The sequence below is a fragment of the Malania oleifera genome, chromosome 5, assembly GCF_029873635.1.
Source record: "Malania oleifera isolate guangnan ecotype guangnan chromosome 5, ASM2987363v1, whole genome shotgun sequence".
In the NCBI taxonomy this organism is placed as follows: domain Eukaryota; kingdom Viridiplantae; phylum Streptophyta; class Magnoliopsida; order Santalales; family Ximeniaceae; genus Malania; species Malania oleifera.
The window spans coordinates 27,541,384-27,555,151 of record NC_080421.1 but is presented as its reverse complement, the minus strand read 5'-3'; positions in this window follow the sequence as shown (position 1 = coordinate 27,555,151).

The following is a 13,768-nucleotide window of genomic DNA, read 5'->3' as shown; positions in this document are numbered from 1 at the left end:
ATATTATATTGATTGTGATTGGATGGTATAAAGATTTGCTTTATATTCCAAGATTCTTAAATCTTGAATGTTTTCATCAATCTAATAGTGTTGTAGTGAACTTATATTTGGTAAATAAATTGTGTTTGTGTTGCTTTGGAAATTGTGATTAATTGTTTGATTGTTTTTACTTTCAAAGTGTGGTTGAAGATTGAATGTTTAATTGTATTTAATTGTATTGTTGACTGATTGTTCAAAAGAAACCAAGTTCTTGATTGATTGACAAAACAAATAAACAAGTCAAAGAATTAGTTAAATCACAAAAGAAGTTAAGAACTTTAAAAGAACTAAAGAGAAAGTTTTAAAAAGCCAATTCACCCCCCTCTTGGGAAGCTATTCCTAATTTCAGTTTGGTTAATCCATTTAGTGTTTTTCAAGAGATTCTCATATCATCATCTGTTATTGAATATCTTTAGAGAAGATTGATTTTGAGTTTTCATATTCATATAAAGATCGTTTTTGACAAGTTCAATACTTGAGAAAGTTTTTCATTGGCCATTGATTAAAGAGTTATCATTCAAGTGTGTTCTTAGTTAAAGACTTGATATTTTGGGTACTTTTAAACTAGTTGATTAGATATCCTTAGAAGTGCATAACTATATCTATATATATTGAAGGATATTTTCTGAAATTCATATATTAAGTTATTCATCTTTGGTATTCTCATCATATATATATACATTAAGTCAAATATTACCAAGATCACATTGAGATTGAAATCTTGAGAGAAATGTTGTTTTTTGACAAAGTGTGTTTCAAATCTTTACAATCTTCAAAGCTGTTTTTGTATTTAAAGATTTAACCTAAGTTCTCCAAAGTATTGAGCTATAAATATTTTTGGGAGATTTGATAAAAAGGAATTTGTGTGTTGAAGCATATCATACATAAGCGATTGTATCATTTCATACATTCTGAGCTTCAAGATTTATCATTTGTTAATATATTATGAATTTGAATTGTACTCACTAGCTTTTGTTGGAAGCAATTTTGAGTGTTTTACAAATTTCATTGTATTCATGGTTTGGGTTGTCAACTGGATGTAAGGAGAGAGCTGTATCTTTGTAAGCAGCAGATTAGGAGGAAGTTGTACCTCTTGTAAGCAGCGAATGTAAGGGAAGCTCCGTCCCAATTTAAGGAGCATGAATTATAGTGAAATCCTTGAGTGGGTTGCTAAAGGCGAGGACGTAGGCCGAGTTGGCTGAACCTTGTAAAATTGAGTTTCTCTTCTCTCTTCCCTTAACTCTTTACTTTCCGTACTACATTTTATTATTCATATTGCATGTGTATGTTGAATAACTCTACACACACTTAATTGGGTAAAAGAACTCATTGATAAAATAAATTTAGTTCTATCAAAAATCTCAACAATTGATTTGGTAAATATATAAATAGGGATTAAGTGGTAAATATGTTTAAAGAATTTTAAAATACCCAATTCACCACCTCCTCTTGGGATTACACCTAAATCAACATTTGGTATCAGAGCGGGTTTACATAGACTTAATAGTTTATTTGTAAAAACATCACATGACACATATCGGTGTAACTCCATTTAGTGAGGGACACTCATCCACTAGACAACCAATTTTTTGTGGTGTAAATTACACCTATTGGGAATGTAGGATGAGCATATATCTATTGAACGTAGATTGGAAGGTATGGAAAATAGTGACCAAGAGAAATCATATTCCCATGAAAATAATTAATAAGATTAATGTATCATATTCCCATGAAAATAATTAATAAGATTAATGTATCTAAAACTGAAGATGAGTATAATGAGAAAGACTGGAAATCAGTACAAATCAATGCTACTGCCATGAACTTGTTTTTCTGTGCATTAGATGTAAATGAATTTAATAGGGTAATGATATGTAACTTGACTAAAGAAATCTAGGAAAAATTAGAAGTTACATATGAAAGCACTAAGGAAGTAAAAAACAGTAGGATAGACATGCTCACCAGTGAATATGAAACATTTAAAATGACTACTGATGAATCTATACAATCCATGTACACTAGATTCACACACATCATTAATTCTTTAAATGCACATGGAAAGACTTACCCTACTTATGAGTTGATCAGGAAAATACTCAAGGGACTACCTCTAGTATGGGAGCGAAAGCTACGGCAATAGTAGAAGGGAGAAATCTCGAGGAGATATCGGTGGACGAACTCATTGGATTGCTCATCACCTATGAGCTGGCAATAAATGAGAGAAAGAATGAGCAAAGTAAAGCAAAGAAATACTTAAGGCAACATCTCACAGCTCCAGTGAGGGAAGTGACTCAGAATCAGATGACGACATGGCCTTGCTAACGAAGGAGTTCAAAAAATTCTTAAAGAAGAATAAGAAGTTCAACAAAAAATTTTAGAACCCAAAATCAAAAAGAGGAGAGTTGAGCATAAAGAAAAAGAAGGAAGATCCTCTAACATGCTACAACTGCCGAGAGGTTTGACACATCAAGCCTGAGTATCCCAAACTAGTGAAAGCCTCAAAGAAAAAGAAGAAGACGCTGAAAGTCGGTTGGAATACACAAAACACTAACTGTTCAGATTCTGAATCCAATGACGACGAGATGGCCAATATGTGTCTAATGGCACATGATGACCTTGAGGTACAATCATCATTTTTATTATCTTCGTATTATTCTAGTGAGTCTGAAAATGAAAATGATATGATTTCATATGATGAACTGAAACAAGAATACCTATACTCTACTAAAATTCTTGAGAAGAAAACAAAGAAAATTTCCGAGTTGAGAAGTAAAGTCAAAGAACTTTCAAGTTTAGTTGTATGCCAAAATGAATCTCATGCATCTTTCATAAAAGACAAAGATTTAAAAATTGAGTAGTTAGAAAAGGATTTGAAAGATAAATTTGAAATTATTTGTAAATTTACTGAAGGACAAAATAATTTTGAAAATCTCCTAGGAACTCAAAGAAATTCCCTAGAAAAGGAAGGGCTTGGTTTCAATGGAAAGGAAAATCTAAAGAAGAGACATCTTTACATGGGATATTTTATAAGATAGTCAAAATCACATGTTCCAACTAAGCATTATCATAGAAATACTATATGCTTTAAATGTAAAAGGTTGGGTTACATTAAATTCGATTGTCCTTTTAAAAATAAAGATGTCAACATTATGAAAGTATGGAAGGTCAAAGGAGAATCTATCACTAACCCCCCTAGACCCAAGAAAATCTGGGTATCAAATCTAGTTGTTTGATTGTGTCTTGCAGATATGCTTAAGATCAGCATCCTCAAAAGACAGATGATATATGGATAGCGGATGCTCACGTCACATGACCGGGGATAAAGTGAAGTTCACATCCATCACACCCAAGGATGAAGGATTTGTCACTTTTGGAGATAATGTTAAGGGAAGGATCACAGGTGTAGGTAAAGATGGCAATGATTCATCACTCATTATAGATGATGTTTTACTAGTTGAATGTTTAAAGCACAACCTATTGAGTATGAGCCAATTGTGTGATAAAGGTTACAAAATGTCTTTTGAACATGACAAATGCATAGTTGAACACAAAACTAATAATAAGATATTGTTCACTGCTAAGTTTCATGAAAATGTATATACCATAAGCTTTGATAACTTAACCTCACAGAGTGTGACATGCTTCTCTGCTATGAATGAACTTAGTTGGACTTGGCATAGGAGACTAGGACACGCAAACATGGATTTAATCTCAAAATTTGTTAAGAAAGAATTAGTTAAGGGACTCCCTAAGACTAAATTCAGGAAAGATAAAATCTGTGATGCATGCCATCTAGTAAAACAAGCAAGAACAAGCTTTAAGAAGAACAAAGAAATCTCCACTACTAGGCCACTCCAAATGCTACACTTAGACTTATTTGGTCCAAACCCAATTCAAAGTTTAGGAGGAAAATCATACGCATTTGTCATAGTTGATGATTTTTCAAGATTCGCATGGGTATTATTCTTAGGTCACAAAGATGAAGCATGTGAACAATTCATAAATCTGTGCAAGAAAATACAAAATGAAAGTGAATATACTATCACTAAAATTCGAAGTGATAGGGGTAGAGAAATTAAAAATCAAGGCATGGAAGACTACTGTAATTCATTAGGAATTGCCCATAATTTTTTGGCCCTAGAACACCACAACAAAATGGTGTAGTTGAAAGGAAAAATAGGTCTATACAAGAAATGACCAGAACTATACTTAACGAACATAAATTACCTAAGTACTTTTGGGCTGAGGCAGTGAATACCGCCTGCTATGTGCTAAATAGAGTTCTGATTAGACCATCACTTAATAAGACTCCGTATGAGTTATGGAATGGTCATAGACCAAACATATTATACTTTTATGTCTTTGGCTGTAAATTTTTTGTGCTTAGAGACAATGAACATTTAGGAAAATTTGATGTGAAATCAGATGAAAGTATCTTCCTAGGGTATGCCTTAGATAGTAAAGCCTATAGAGTGTATAACAAACGAACATTAACGATTATAGAATCTATTCATGTAGTGTTCGATGAGTCAAATCCCTTCTCCAAAAGAACTAATGAAGATGAAAGTGAAATAAATAAGGAATTTGAGGAACTATCCATTGAGAATGATTCAGAAAAGAAAAATGAACTTAAGGAACTACCCATTGAAACTAATCAAATTGAAAATTAGATTAATGAACCACCTAGAGAATGAAAATGCATAAAGAATCATACCATTGATCAAATAATAGGTGAACCATTACGTGGAGTAGCCACACGATCCTCACGTAGGAATATGATGAGTCATTTTGCATTTCTATCTCATGAAGAACCTAGGAATGCAAGTGAAGCAATAGAGGATGAATCATGGGTGCGGTCCATGCAAGAAGAGCTAAACCAGTTTGAGAGAAATAAAGTATGGACATTAGTTCCTAGACCTAAGGATAAGTCAATCATTGGAACAAAATGGACATATAAGAATAAAAATGATGAACATGGGATAGTTGTGAGCAATAAGGCTAGACTAGTAGCTCATGGATATAACGAGGAAGAAGGTATAGATTTTGAAGAAACCTTTGCACCTGTAGTTAGGATGGAAGCCATACAAATGTTGTTAGCATATGCAGCTTTTAAGGATTTCAAGTTATATCAAATGGACGTCAAAAGCGCATTCTTAAATGACTACATAAGTGAAGAAGTGTATGTAGAACAACCCCCAGGTTTTGAAAACCACAAAAATACATATCACATGTATAGACTGACAAAAGCCTTGTACAGTTTGAAGCAAGGTTTTAGAGCTTGGTATGAAAGGTTAAGTGGTTTTTTATTAGAAAATGGATTTATAGGAGGAAAGATAGATACAACTCTATTCATGAAAACTAAGAAAAATGACATCCTCCTAGTCCAAGTATGTGTAGATGATATTATATTTGGAGCTACAAATAAAGAGTTATATGATGAATTTGCAAATACTATGCATAATGAATTTGAGATGAGCATGATGGGTGAATTAAATTTCTTCCTAGGACTTCAGATCAAACAAGCAAAACATGAAATTTGTATAAATCAATCGAAGTACATTAGAGATCTACTCGAAAAGTTTAATATGGAAGATGGAAAAATACTAGGTACACCTATGAGCGCTTCATTGAAATTGGACAAAGATGAACAAGGTATACCAGTATATGTCAAGCCTTATTGTGGAATGATTGGTAGCTTATTATATTTGACTGCCAGTAGACCTGATATAATGTTTAGCAATTGTTTGTGCACAAGATTTCTGTCGACAACAAAAGAGTCACATTTGCAAGCTATTAAACGAATACTTAGATACTTGATAGGAATCGTGGAACTTGGATTATGGTATCCTACGTACACATCTTTTGAGATTATCAGTTATTTAGATGCTAATTTTGTGGGTATCAAAGTGGATAGGAAGAACACGAGTGGGACTTGTCATTACTTAGGACATTCGTTAGTCTCTTGGTTTTCCAAGAAGCAAAATTTTGTTGCTCTGTCCACAACTGAGGCTGAATACATGGCGGCAGGTAGTTGTTGTGCTCAAATGCTATACATGAAGCAACAACTGAAGAAATTTGGACAAAGTTATGAAACAATCCCTATAAGATGCAACAATACGAGTGCAATAAACATTTCAAAGAATCCCATATTACATTCACGAACTAAGCATATAGAGATACGACATCACTTTCTTTGTGATCATGTTCAAAAAGGGGATGTGACACTTGGCTTTGTATGCAAAGATGAACAATGGGCAGATATATTCACAAAACCACTTGCGGAGGATAGGTTTATCCAAATTAGGCGTGAACTAGGCCTGATGCATAGTCGAGAGGTTGCCTAAAATTATATTAGATGACATAATTCAGGGGGAGCAACGTCACTTAAGATGTAATCACTTGCTATCAAATCAATCAACATTTGTTCTCATTTTATATAACATTAGTCCACATTTGGTATCCCATCAATAAACATTTGATATGCTCATATAATCTTTGAAATTTATGCATTAGCAAGGGGGATATTTGATGTTAAAAAAAGGGGGAGAAGAAAATTTTTAATCAGATGGTTGAACAAGCTTACAACTTTAATATTTCTAAGGAGGGAAGAACATAAAGATATGTCCATTCATGTCCTATTATTATACACCTTTTTGTTGATGTCAAAAGGGGGAGAAAAATCGGGAGCAAAATTTTTTTAAAAAAAAGCAAAAAATAAAATAAAATTCAGCAATAAAGAAAAATTAGGACCAAAACTTGTTATTGATGTTAAGCAAATGGGGAGAAGGATAATAGCAAAGCAAAAATTGTTGAAATATCATAAACATAATTCATTTGGAATCAAGCTAAACACTTTGTATATGAACATGAGCATATTTTCATTTATTGAATATTTGATGCATTATTTGAGGGGGAGCCTTGTTAGGTGTAACCCATTATATATATTTTTTTGCTCGTGTATTTGTCATCTTTAAAAAGGAAGAGATTGTTGACTCTACGTGTCCAATCCGGTTTTGATAACGACAAATCACTTGGTATTTGATATGTGAAATTAGGAATAGCTTTCCAAGATGTGGGGGGGGGGGTGAATTGGCTTTTGAAAACTTTCTCTTTAGTTCTTTTAAAGTCCTTAACTTCTTTTAATATTTAACCAATTCTTTGACTTGTTTATTTATTTTGTCAATCAAACAAGAACTTGATTTCTTTTGAACAATCAATCAACAACAAAATTAAACACAATTAAACATTCAATCTTCAACCACACAAATAATTAAACTAGTTAAGCCAATCAACCACAATGCTCAAACCAACAACCAATTTGATTGCCAAATATAAGTTCACTGCAACACTATTAGATTGATGAAATCATTCAAAATTTAGTACTCTTGGAATATAAAACAAATCTTTATACCATCCAATCACAATCAATATAATATATGTAACTTTCAGCTTTTGATGTTTTCAGCCCCGTGGTGAATGTGAGTTTTGAACAAAGCCATGTATATATGAAATTTCTTCTTCAATATGGTGTTCAATATAAAATCCAATTACTCTTTCCAAACTTCATAATTCAAACAAACTCTTAAGTTAATTTCTCTTTGGGATGTTGAGCCAAGTAACGTCTCTCGTATGGTTTCCGCAAAGAATGGTTTAACCAATGTACTCCCTTTCGGTTTCTGCAACCCAAATCAAAATCAAACCTTAAGGTTTACTTGATTTCCAAATATACTTAGTTTATATGAATTTCAAATTTAAACCATCCACGCAGTTTAAATATGTACTTAAAATAAAAAATAGGGAAAGAGAGAGTGAGACGGAGATTTTTACGAGGTTTGACTTATACCCAGCCTACGTCCTCGCCTTTGGCAAACCACCAAAGGATTACTAAACTTGTTTCTTTAATAGGCGGAACAATACCTTTACAACACTCCTTGGGTAAGGCTAGAGCCCGCCTTCTCCAAATGATATCCCCTCGTCCGGTCACTTCTTACATAGGCTAGAGCCGACTTCTCTAAACGACGTACTCGCGCTTGGTCACTCCTTAACAAGGCTAGAGCCCGCCTCTCTAAGCAATATCCCCTTGCTTAGCCAAAGATCCAAACAACCCTCGGAATCGTCAATCTACAAGATAAAGATCAAATTGATGTATACAAAGAACTTGCTCCTCAAATAGCTGGTTAGTACAACAATTACAGCACAACTAATATACTTCAAAGTAAATCACAATATGGAATATAACTTGAAGCTCAATGAAGTATATCACCGATTAATTCTTTCAATGATTGAAAGATTTAAAATTTGTAGCACAATTCCGGTAGAAGAAGATCAACAACAACTTAGTTGAATTCGTGCACAATATGTGAGCTTGAGAGCAAGAGAGAGCCTTGAGAAATTGAAAGAGACTTTGAATTTTTTCAGAATTTGAATTCTTGGTTATGTTGATTCAATGATATTTAAGGCTTATTTATAGACTTGAAAAAGTGTATAACTTGATTCCTAAGTGTCTTGGAGTATTCCCCAAGTTTTTACAAATTTTGAGCCCCAAGCAACCTCTTTTAAAAATTCGACCGTTATGAAAAAAAATCAAAACAGCCACGTGGCAGTTGACTGTCCATTTTGGGCAATCTCTATCTAGTTAAATTAAAGGGGCAGAAAGGTGGAAATCGTCTATCCAAACCCACACAGATGCCTCAAAGTGCACTGGCAGTTGTCTGTCATGTTGTCAGCTTCGAGCACCCTTCAGTCTTTTGATCATAACTTTTTCTATATAACTCCAAATTTTATGATCTTGGTGTCAAATGAAATCTAGGAGAAAATAATAAAATTTTCATGTTGAACATATTTTAAAATAAGGATTGTTTGATAGAGAAAAATATACATCAATGCAGATGTAGAAAAATTGACAGCATTTGAGAAATCCTCTTTTTGGTGCTTTTCATTCCAAAACCGATTCTATCCTTTTTGAAACAATTTTTGACCTTATAAAAATATTTTCCAAGTATGTTCAAACATATCTAGGTCCAATAAATTAACTTAAGAGTTTCATGCATCCATATTGAAATTCTTTGAAGTACTTACATGAAATTTCCTAAACTTTTTCAATTCTTGAATTCCTTGAGGCCTTTATACTTGTTTCATCTTTCTTTAAGCTTTCCATGTTGATCACTTGGGCTTTCATTCTTTGAAGCTATTTCTTTAATATTAATGCTCTCATGATCTTCAGGCTTTAAACTTTAAATCCATGCTTTAAGCTTGATATAATCATCCTTATCTGAGGTACAAGCTCTCATGAACTCTTTAACCTTACATTCTTCATTTAGTCCTGAAAATACATCACTTAACATAGAATGTTAAAATCCACTTGTTTGTTAGCATCAAAATAAAATGTTAAGCCTTATAAGGCAAACAATATGTGCATTTGAGACTGTGAATAGGAATTACATATATATAGCATGCACGGAAGGATAACAAGTCATGGAAGCCATGAAGATGAAAGCACACATAACTTGGCAAATCCATAGAACTCAAAGAATACAAGAATGAAGATACAAGTACCAAGTTCAAGGGCATCATGGGAATGGGTATTTAGAACTCATGTATTTACATTTTCATATGATTTAATTTGAGGCTCAACATATACCCTAGAATAACTTTAGGACTCATGCATTTCATGAACATCATTAGGGGATATTCATGGACTTAGAAATATTTTTTAAACCCTGGAAAATATTTTTATAAGAGACCCAAGAAGGAGAGCAAAGAAGAATTTTAAATTAGAAAGAAAAAATTCAGGAAATGGCCATTTCGGTAGCCTAAACTCAACCTCAGTCACCTAAAGAATTTCTTCAGAAGCCTGAAGATGAAGTTCAATCACCTAAAGAATTAATGGTGAAACACAGAACCTGGCTGAGGCACTTCGGTCGCCTGAACCTGAGACTTTGGTCGCCTAAAGTTATCACTTCAGGAGCATGAACTCCACTTCAGTTGCCTGACCCTATATTCAAGTTAATTTTTTTTGAAAGCTTTAAGGAACTTCGGTCGCCTGGGCTTCGACCTTGGTCGTCTGAACTTGTGGAAAAATTTAAAAATTTAATTTTTATTAAGAGAACTCACGAGATATTTTTTAATCCAATGGTTGAGATCTATTCTAAGGGCAATATCACTATATATATTGAATATCTAAACCCTAGGGAGAAAGCCAAGATCAACGAGAAGAAAAGAGAACACCTTTTGAAAGAGAATTGAGAACTTTGAACACTTTGCTATACGATTGCCTGCACTCTAGCTCATACTCATCAAGTTTAGGCAAATCTACTCCGAAAATCAAAGGGGATTCGTTTACACATCTTGATTTCAACTTGGTATTGAGGTTTGGTTAATCCATTTAGTGTTTTTTAAGAGATTCTCATATCATCATTTGTTATTAAATATCTTTAGAGAATGTTGACCTGATAGGTCACACCCAGTTTTGATTATGACAAATACTCTTAGTATTGATGATTGTACTAAGGCTTGCATGTAGGTTCACTATGCACATGTATTCGGACTAAAAGACATACCATGATGGCATGCGGTGTTCATGCCAAAGAATGAAGATTTTAGTGTTGTATTTGTATTCATTATTTCATTTCTTCATTATGGGATGTAAATTAATTATGGACTATACACTCCTATGAATTGTAATAATTTGCATCATGCATGGGAGGTAGGTATGCTCAAATCGACCCAAGTTGGACTTTAGGTACCTACACAGACCATAGAAAGACCTTACGGAACACCCTTCGGTTGACCGACATCGAATTTTTTTGATGCCTTCAAAAGAACCTAGAAATGACCCTAGAACACTCACTTATGCACGTATATGAATAATCATTTGAAATGGGTGATTGAATGCTTAAAATAGGACTGAAATGCACTAAATGTGCACATTCGGTTGACCGAACTTGTTAGCTCAAAAGTTCCCGGTTGACCGAACCCAAACTAAGTCAACATATTGACCATAGCCCGGTCGACCGAACCTCCTAGGAGTCAACTTTTTGACCACCTGGTCGACCGATCCCAAAATGTAGTCCAATGCTCTAGTGGACCAAGGGTCCTCGGGAGATGTCCCAACGCCATGGTCGACCGAACTATCCAATTCAAATCTTCCCGATCGACCGAACCTTGCAAAAAGGAAAAATCGCCTTTGGACTTACAAGTCTGGTCGACCGAACGTGCGGTTCATTTTAGTCCCGGTCTACCAAACCTTGCAAAAAGGCTTTGGACTTACATGTTCGGTCAACCGAGGCCACATTTCATTTCCTGCCTGGTTGACCGAACCGCAAGAACTTAGGTCGACCAAAAACTTGTCCTGGTCAATCGGTGCTCTCGAGTTTGTCCGAATTTTTATCGCGGTTAAATTTTTAAAGCGAGGTTAAATCAATTAAATATTATTAAAAATTTTCTAATTATTCCACTTATGTCCTTAACGGTTATATTTTTGGGGAAGTTTATAAATACCCCCTCATTTGGAATAATTAGCAAAAGATTAGCAAGATCATTCAAGCCAAAATTCTCTCAAATTCAAAAATCATTTTATAGCCTATATTACTCCCATACACTTCAAAACTCCATATTTCTTGATCTTTCAAGTGTTGTGAGTATCTCTGACTTTAGTGCGCTTAATCTTACTAGCTAGAACCCTCAGTTGTGTTATTGTTTGACTGATTTTACTTGAGAGTTTAGCATTAAAGTTCTTCCACCGATTTCATTTAATAAATCTTGCATGGGAAGACTTTAAGGGATGTGGTTCTTGTATCATCATTGCAAGATACCTAAGCCTACATTTTGGTGTGCAAAAATCCTTTTCAAAAAGCTAGTGTTTCAAGAACTCCATTGTGCTTAGTATATTGAAATATCTCATTGAGTTTACTTGATTCAATTTGCTTAGCATATTTGAAACCTTGATATGATTTTGTGTTATTCACATACTGTGTTTCAAATCTTGCTTGAATATACACTCAAAATCTGAACTGAAAATCTATACTTGATTGAGTGTTTAGCACACATTAGAGTACTGAGCATATTTACATATCATTCATGCTTGCAATATTGATTGAGCTGTATTGGTGCACATATCTGCTTGTTTAGAAGTGTATTTCTATGTACACATTTTATAAACATTTGTTGTATTCCAAGCGCAGGCTTGAAGAGGGAGACTAGCATTGTGGAATTGTTTCGAATTGGCTTAGATCCGGTTAGGAAAGTTAGGTGCGCCATCCTGTTAACGCGTGTTGGTTGAGGTCAGCCCCTTGAATTGACATGGTTTGTTTAGGTGCCGCTCCACCTATTTAAGTGAGCATTATAATGGTAATCCTTGTGCTGGTGTGGTCAAGGCGGGGACATAGGCAATTTGGCCAAACCTCAATAACATATCGTGCGTGTTCTTTACATTTCTGCACTTTACCTTTATTGCACGTGTATGTTTATTTATTGATTGCATAGACTGGCCCTAGGTTGTATTACACTGTTTATAAAACCAATTAACCTAGGCGATAAATTTTAAATACCAATTCACCCCCCTCTTGGGGTTGCACCAAAGTTAATCGAGAAGATTGATATTGAGTTTTTCATATTCATATAAAGATTGTTTTTGACAAGTTCAATACTTGAGAAAGTTTTTCATTGGTTGTTGATTAAAAAGTTATCATTCAAGTGTGTTCTTAGTTAAAGACTTCATATTTTGGGTACTTCTAAACTAGTTGGTTAGATATCTTTAGAAGTGCACAACTATATCTATATATATTGAAGGATATTTTCTGAAATTCATATATTAAGTTTTTGACCTTTGGTATTCTCATCATATAGATATATATACATTAAAGTCAAATATTACCAAGACCACATTGAGATTTAAATTTTGAGAGAAATATTGCTTTTGACAAAGTGTGTTTCAAATCTTTATAATCCTCAAAGTTGTTTTTGTATTCAAAGATTTAACCTAAGTTCTACAAAATATTAAGTTATAAATATTTTTGAGAGATTTGATAAAAAGGAATTTGTGTGTTGAAGCATATCATACATAAATGACTGTGTCGTTTCATACATTCTGAGCTTCAAGTTTCATCATATGTTAATGTATTAGGAATTTGAATTGTACTCACTAGCATTTGTTGGAAGCAATTTTGAGTGTTTTATAGATTTCATTGTATTCACGGTTCGGGTTATGAACCGGGTGTGAGGAGAGAGTTATATCTCTTGTAAGCAGCGAATTATGAGAAAATTGTATCTTTTGTAAGCAGTAGATGTAAGAGAAGCTCCGTCCCAATTTAAGGAGCAGTGATTATAGTGAAATCCTTAAGTGGGTTGCTCAACGCGACGATGAAAGCCGAGTTGGCCGAACCTCATAAAATTGCATTTGTCTTCTCTCTTCCCTTAACTCTTTACTTTTTGTACTACATTTTATTATTCATATTGCATGTGTATGTTGAATAACTCTACACACACTTAATTTGGGTAAAAGGAACTCATTGATAAAATAAATTTAATTCAGTTATAAATTTCAGCAATTGATTTGGTAAATATACAAATAGGGATTAAGTAGTAAATAGGTTCAAAGAATTTTAAAATACCGAATTCAGCCCCCCCTCTTGGGATTGCACATAAATTAACAAAACCTTTTTAGAATTGAATAAAAGTAAATAAAAATTATTTGCATTATTTTGATTCAAATAAAAAAATGGAAAAAATA